The sequence below is a fragment of the Nicotiana tomentosiformis genome, chromosome 6 (genome assembly GCF_000390325.3).
Source record: "Nicotiana tomentosiformis chromosome 6, ASM39032v3, whole genome shotgun sequence".
In the NCBI taxonomy this organism is placed as follows: domain Eukaryota; kingdom Viridiplantae; phylum Streptophyta; class Magnoliopsida; order Solanales; family Solanaceae; genus Nicotiana; species Nicotiana tomentosiformis.
In genome coordinates, this window is record NC_090817.1 from 114904219 (window position 1) to 114912244 (window position 8026).

At 39.9% G+C, this 8026-nt stretch overlaps 1 pseudogene; it reads right to left on the minus strand.

Annotated features, from left to right (window-relative positions):
- Positions 1 to 320: 320 nt before the first annotated feature.
- LOC138893395 (glycine-rich cell wall structural protein 1.8-like) lies at positions 321 to 1357 on the minus strand (annotated as a pseudogene).
- Between the last annotated feature and the right edge of the window lie 6669 nt (positions 1358 to 8026).

An 8026-nucleotide genomic window follows, 5' to 3' on the forward strand; every position in this document is an offset into this window, starting at 1 on the left:
TATATACATGTGATACATTTCTTGTAATTCTCATCCATTAACTGAAACTTTCACATGGTTCAATTGTAGTACAAATACAAATTAACTGTTGATACAAGCTAAGATATTTTATTTTGCGTAATGCCTTCCACTTGGGCATTACGTTGTTTCTCTTATTAATATTTCCCTTGTTCAATCGTTCTATTTAATATTTTTTCTTGTCAATATTGTTCTTTTATTTCTTTGTATGTATTATGATCAATTCCCGTGTGATCGTCCTTGCAAAGGTTTACTAATCTGCCCAAACCACTATTGCTTATTATTGCATGCAACTTATAGAGTACAGAAATTTGCTGACCACTTTAATTAATAGTACTTAAAATGCAAGCATCATACCTTAATTTTGCTATTAAAGGAAACGATAATACCCTTAAGGTGCAGCATTTCTTTGCTGCAATTCTTTTGCCTTCACGATGTATCATCTTCCCACCACAATTTGATTACATTATTTTTTAGTAGTGTGGGCAAGAATATGGAAATTTTTAGATTTCAAATGGTGATTAGAATGAGCAATCAAGGGGCGTAGCCACCACCGTGTCCACCACCTTCACCTCCTCCAGCGTAGGCTCCACCTCCACCGGCACCACTACCGCCACCACCGCCTCCATATGCTCCTCCTGCACCACCACCGGCTCCTCCTCCACTACCGTATCCACCAGCTGCTGCTCCCCCTGCTCCTCCAGCATAAGCACCACCGCCACCAACTCCATGCCCACCTCCACCACCATATCCACCGCCTTGTGCCCCACCAGCACCATAGCCGCCACCACTGCCTCCTCCTGCGCCTTCAGCATATCCACCACCATGTGCTCCACCTGCAGCTGCTCCGCCGCCACCACTGCCCCCACCACCTCCAGCACCATAACCACCACCCGGTGCTCCTCCAGCACCATATCCGCTACCACCACCTTCACCACCACCACTTGCATGTCCAGCATCGTGTCCTCCACCAGCATAGCCGCCTCCTGCTCCACTTCCACCACCACCTCCTCCAGCATATCCAGCACCATGCTCTCCTCCAGCTGCATAGCCAGAACCACCACCGGCTCCGCCTCCACTGCCACCTCCGCTGGCATAACCATGGTCACCTGCAGCTCCATAACCACCACCTCCACCGGAACCTCCACCACCAGCATAGCCTCCAGCAGCAACACCACCACCAGCGCCACCACCAATGCCATGGCCTGCACCATAGGCGCCTACCTCACCCCCAACACCTACATGATCATAAGTGAGGAGGGTTCTAGCAGCTGAACATATTCCTATACCCAACAACAGTGTTAACAACTTTAAGCTTCGCCATTGCAATGTAGTTGAATGCTACAAAATCGACTTGGGATAGAATGCAAGAATCGGAGGCTATTTATAGATGTAGAAACGCGTCTATATGCACAAATCACATGCAAAAGAACAAAAGGAAACTCCTTTTGTCCCTACAATTAAGTGGTCCACTTCACTAACATCCTCACAGAATTGACATCATTTCGTCTTAATTCAATCTCCACTCCAAGTAGACCAGCTAGTGTGCTTGTGCTGTCTCCCATATTCTTTATTTTTGATATATCTTGTAGTTGGAAGCCCGACTCAGTTTCATGAATTCCTCCCAAACTAATAATATATTTTAGTTTCACTTAATCGAAAATGGCGTAGAGAGGCTCCCTCTTTCCAAGAACTCCTCACCTTGTTCTTGGGTGACTCGAACTCACAACCTCTTGGCTGGAAGTGAAGGGTCACCACTAGAGAAACGGTTCTCTATGTTTAATATACTTTTTTTTTGTGTCACGTTCTCTAATTTTGAATTGGAAAAATGTGATGAGTCATTGAATTAGGCCGATTAAGATTAGAGTTCTTATTCAACCGGGGCTTGCTATTTTTTGAGCTTTTATGAATTTAACTTTTATGCACTTGTGGTAAAAATATATTGCCCAATATTTACACTAAATCAATTGATGCATGATACATTATTTGTTCAATCTTTCGATATTCGAAGTGATTGGTCCGACTAGTTCAGATTTGCGACGGCAGACACACGTGCCATGCAACCTGACTGTTTCTTTGATATACAACTGAGCATATTGTTATACCGTATCGGCACCCTTAACCGTCAAGAAATGTGCTGATTTCATGAGTCGATCCACAATCACCAAAATCGAGTCAAACTTATGAGGAGTACGAGGTAATCCAACCACAAAGTCCTTATTAATCATTTCCCACTTCCACATTGGAATTTCTATGTTCTGCGCATAGAGTATTTTTTTTAAACAAATTTTAAACCGTCCACCTAGGTTTTCATCTCCTGTAGTGTTGGGGGGGTTGGAATTGACCCCTACCCTGTTTATCTATTAGCAAAATAGTACAAAGGAGGAGAGCATTTAAACCAAAACCTCCCATTAGAGCTATGCCAACAGATACATTAATGGCTAGGCCTTACTTATGTCTAGTGCTCACACGCAAAAGTATAATAAAGAGCTAATATGAGGGGATGTGAGTTTAGCACATCAATAGCTCTTCCTTTAACATTTAGGGAGGAAAATAACCTTCTCACTGAGTGTAGTAGCGTGTTTGGACAAAGCATCGGCCACTTCATTCCCTCCTCTGTAACAATGCTTGATTTTGATACCATGTTGTTGCATCTTTTGTTGTATTAGCATAATGTCTTCTTTAAGTCTCCATGGGGTATTGTATGTCCCTAAAATCATGTTGACTACCAGAAGAGAGTCTAATTCTAGGTGGAGTTCTTGACAGTCATGGTCACAACACCAAAGTATACCAAACAGAGCCGCTTGCACTTTAGAATAGTTGTTAGTTAAGAAATGTACCGGTGAGGAGAAGGCCTTCACCATGTGTCCATTTGTCTTCCTAACAACACCACCAGCGGCTGCTCTGCCTAAGTTTGCGATGAAGCTGCCATCTGTGCTAATTTTCCACTGATTGTTATCCAGTGATTCCCACATAACCATAACACTCCTCAATCTTATTTTATAGTCTTCCACTACCTTGAAAAATGTATTCCATGTCAAATCCCAATTAATTTGACTGTATTTCTGGCCCATGAAAATTTTAACCTGAAAAAGAACCTGTTGACATATTCTAAAAACAGATATAGTATTCTTACCATATTTCTTATCACATCCGGCCTTCCATATTTCCCAACATCTTATAACTGGGGTAATTTGTAGTAGAAATTTTTGGACAGTATTTTTTACTTGTCTGCTCCACCATTGATTCAAGATGCATAGAGTGTTCCTTCTCGTGGTCTGGAATTCCAGTGGAGTGGACATAGTATTTTATACCTTTTTTGTTATATTGCTATTGGCAAATACATGGTCCATGGTTTCTTCTTCTAGCACCCTGCAACAACAACATCTAGAAATAATGTTAATACCAAACTTTAGAACAATCTCATGCAGTGGTAACCTGCCATTCAAGAGTCTCCATGTTACAAAGGAGATTTTAAAAGGTAGATAATTATTCCAGATTTTGGCTTGTTGGGGTGAGCTCTCTCTTCTTTTCCTGAGTAGTTGATAGGCCGAGGAGCAAGTAAAGGATCCTTGTGGGCTGGGGGTCCAGCTGGCCTGATCTTGGTTTTGATTATGGCCAATCTTGACTTGCATAATCTCATCTAAAACTCTCTGCGGCACGATATCATGGAGAAGTTCAATGTTCATCCATGGTTGTTGAAGTACTTCTTAACTTCAGTATTTTTTGATTTATAAGGTAGGCTGACATATGTTTTGATGATACCCGAGGGAATCTACCTATCCCACCAAAACATGTTTATTGCCCTTGTTGATCTTCCAAAGAATTTTAGGCTCCACATTGTCTCTGATATCCATTAAGCTTCTCCAAAGGTTAGAGTCTTTGGGGTCCAATCGTTTTGATATGGGGTTAGATCTTTGGTAGTACTTAACTTTGAGGAATTTTGTCCATAAGTTGTCTTCCACCATGAATCTCCACAATCTTTTTGCTGAAAACGAGTCACATGTATCCAGTTTCTTTTCAAAACTAACTCCTCCCTCATCGGTAGGATAGCTCATATTATCCCATGAGCACCAATGAGAGCTATTCTTTCCTACTATTTCACCCCAGAAGAAATTTGACAAGTATATTTAGATATGCCTGATAACGGTGTTGGGAGGCACCATAGCTGCAAGCAGGTAGAGCGTTTGAGACTGAAGTATGTGTTTGATAATGACTGTTTTTCCACCAAATGATAGGAGCTTCCCTTGCCAGCCTCCGACTTTATTTAGCACTTTTGTAGCTAGATATAACATATCTTCTTTCTGCCTATATAGACAGTGCATCTAAGATAAGTGAAGGAGAATTGCATATGCTTAAATTCTGTCCATTTTCGGAGTCTTCTAATAGCTTTTTTATTAGCTCTGCTATCTCCATAGTTATACTTCAGGGAAAAAAAATTTCCTTGTTGATATCTTGACCAGATTCATCCTGGTAATCATCTAGAGTCTACATTAGCAACTTCACTGATTTCTGTCACTAGAAGAGAAATAAATTAGATCATCACCATAGCTTATGTGATTTATCTTGGGTCCTTTGGAATTCATAGAGAAACCAAAAAATCAGTTGTTCTCATTGAGTCTGTTAAGGGCCCTATATAAATCCTCGGCAGTTAGAATAAAAAGAGATGGGGAAAAAGGATTTTTCTGTTTCAATCCTCTTGTTGATTTGAAGAAGCCATGTCTTGTTCCATTAATTAATATGGAATACCAATTCTCAGAAATCAGACTGTGTATAGTCTCAATGATTGCTTCTGAGAAATTCATTTTCCTTAGCACAACCGTAAGAAAACTCCAAGAAAGCTTGTCGTAAGCTTTTGACTTGTCAAGCTTAATGACAATGTTGTCTCCCTGGTTATTTTCCTTTATGCCATGGACAAGTTCCTGGGCAAGAAGGATATTTTCAGTGATTAGCCTACCTTTAACAAAGCCTGATTGATTATCAGAGGTCAATTTAGGATGAGTATTAGTTATCCTAGTACTGATAATTTTGGAGATGATTTTATTTGACACATTACAAAGACTAATGGGTCTTATTTGTGACGTAGATGAGGGGGAGAGGACTTTAGGGATGAGGACCAGGTTAGTATAGGTGTAGTATCTGGTAAGATTATAACCATTAAAGAAATTTTGAACAAACTTGCAGACCTCCCTTTTGATAATGTCCCAGGATGCTTGGTAAAAGTGACCATTGAACACATCTAGACCTGCAGAGTTGTTGAGGTCAATAGAAAATACTGCATTTTTTATCTCCTCTTCATTAGGGATATCATTCAGGAGATAGTTGTCATCATCTGTAATCATTGGCTCAATAAAATCAAGAATGGACACCTTGTTATCACTATAAGTGTGGGTAAACATGTTACTGGAGTGATCAATAATAGCATTTGCAATAGCTTCATTGTCCTTAATCCATGCTCCTTGATTATTCTTGATTCTATAGATGTGTGCTCTTATCCATTTTTCCTTGATCACATTGTGAAAATATTTGGAATTAGAATCACCTTATTCGTCCCATTTAAATCTAGATTTTTGCCAGAGGATAGACTCTTGCATCTTCAACCATCTAGTATAGGGTTGTGCATCGGTCAGATCGGATCAGATTTAGCATATTTTGGATTGAAAGTTCGGATTTCGGATTCTACAAAATGCAATCCGAATCCAATTTGAATTAGCATTGGATCCGATAGGATTTTAAAGTTTAGACCGAGTAAATATTTTGGATTTTCAGATCGGATTGTAAGTATTATTAAGGCTTATTGCTAATCTAATAAGCTAGTGCACTTTTGTAGTTAATGTCTCTAGTGGACTTAGAAACTGTTGCTAATCTAAGATTCTAATAAGCTACTGCATCTAAAGAATGCTTGATTGGAACAAAGTGATAAACTACTTTATGCTTAAAAGTTAAAAGACCTGAAACATGATACAACACAAGTAGACATTAAAATTTAAAAGCATTAAAACATTTCTGTGCAGTGGAAGCTTAAACCAAAGCATGTCTTCAGTTATTCTCTTATGATTGATTTCCAAAGGGAAAAATATTAAGTAAATATGTTGAAAATACCATTGTGATGACCCGGCCGGTTATTTTGAGAGTTATAGCCCTGATCCCCTGTCTACTATTTTCCCGTATCTTTTTCTGCTTATGTGTCTTGCCGGGATGTATTGGTCGTGGTTTTGGAGTATTTTGGGACACTTAGTCCCTAAATAGAAGCTTAAGCCTTAAGATTTAGACCGTAGTCGGAACTGTGTGAAGACGACTCTGGAATGGAGTTCCGTCAGTTCCGTTAGGTGATTTTAGACTTAGAGGCGTGTCCGAATTGTGTTTTTGGAGGTCTGTAGCTCATTCACGCTTGAAATGACGAAAGTCGAAGTTTTGAAGATTTTGACCGGTAGTGGAATTTTTGATATCGGGGCCGAATTTCGGTTCCGGAAGTTGGAATATGTCCGTAAGGTTGATTATGACTTGTGTGCAAAATTTGGATCAATCAGACGTGATTTGATATGTTTCGATATCAGTTGTCGAATTTGGAAGTTTCAAGTTCTTTAAGTTTGAATCGGAGGATGATTCGTGATTTTAGCATTGTTTGATGTGGTTTGAAGGCTCGACTAAGTTCGTATGATATTTTAGGACTTGTTGGTATGTTTGGTCGAGGTCCCGAGGGCCTCGGGTTTATTTCGGATGGTTAATGGACCTTTTGAACTTAAGACAAGATAGCAGATTTCTAGTGTTTTTGTTGCAGACTATTCTTCATCGCGTTCGCGAGAGAGGTCTCGCGATTGCGTAGGGCATCTGGGAGGCCAGCTCAAGTTTGTTCTTTGTGTTTTCACAAAGGAGCCCACGTTCACGAAGGTATGGTCAGTGGAAGCATCGCGAACACGTAGAGTGGAACGCGTTCGCATAGAGTAAGTGAGGCAGTTGGGGACCCCAATCATTTGGTCTACACGTTCACGTAGTGGGTATAGCGTTCGCGAAGGACCAGGAAATGAAAGATATGCATTCGTGTGAGGTCCCTCACATTCGCGAAGGAGAAAATTTGGTCAGTGAAATTTTTGTTATACGCGAACGCGAGAGAGTGGCCTCGTTCGCGAAGAAGGGAACAAATGTGCAGATTTATAAGTTCAAAATTGAGGGTTTATGTCATTTTTCACCATTTGGACTTGAGAGCTCGGAATTAGGCATTTTTTGGAGGAATTTTCACATGGGTGTTTGGGGTAAGTGATTCTTACTTAGTTTTGGTTAATTTTTATGATTATGTCTTTAATTTCATCATTAAATTAGTGGTTTGTGGTGGAAAATTGGGGAAAATTTGAGAAACGCTCTTAGGCCGAGTTTTTTGATTTTTATCGAGATTTTGGCATTGGATTCAGATAATTTTAGCACGAGTGAACTTGTGAGTGAATGTTTGTTCATATATGGTGACTTTTATCCGATTACGAGATGTGGACCCGGGGAGGCATTTTAGGGAGATTTTCTAATTTCTTGCTTTAGCTTTGATTTCATTAGCTAGATTAGTTCCTTGTAGTTTTATTTATGATATGTAATTGATTTTAGCTAGATTTGGGCCATTCGGAGTCGGATATTCATGGAAAAGGCATTGTTACAGATTGATTGAGCTTGGTTCGAGGTAAGTGGCTTGCCTAACCTTGTGTGGGGGAACTCCTTTTAGGATTTAGTACTGTTTTGTTATGTGAGCGTCGTGTACGTGAGGTGACGAGTACGTACACGGGCTAATTGTTGTAAAAACCCAATTTCTGCTAAGTAATAACCTGTTTTTCCTTCTTATTTGAGTCATATCAGCATGTGTAGTATCCTGTTAGATTAGAACAGCATGACTACTTGCCTTAATTGTTTATCTGAACTCCGTGCAGCATGTCTAGCAAATATCCTATTTTTCCTTGCCTTGTACTTAGTTTAAATTGTAGGATCTCGTGTTGTAGCTGTTGAATCCTATTGTTTGTGTTGTGTA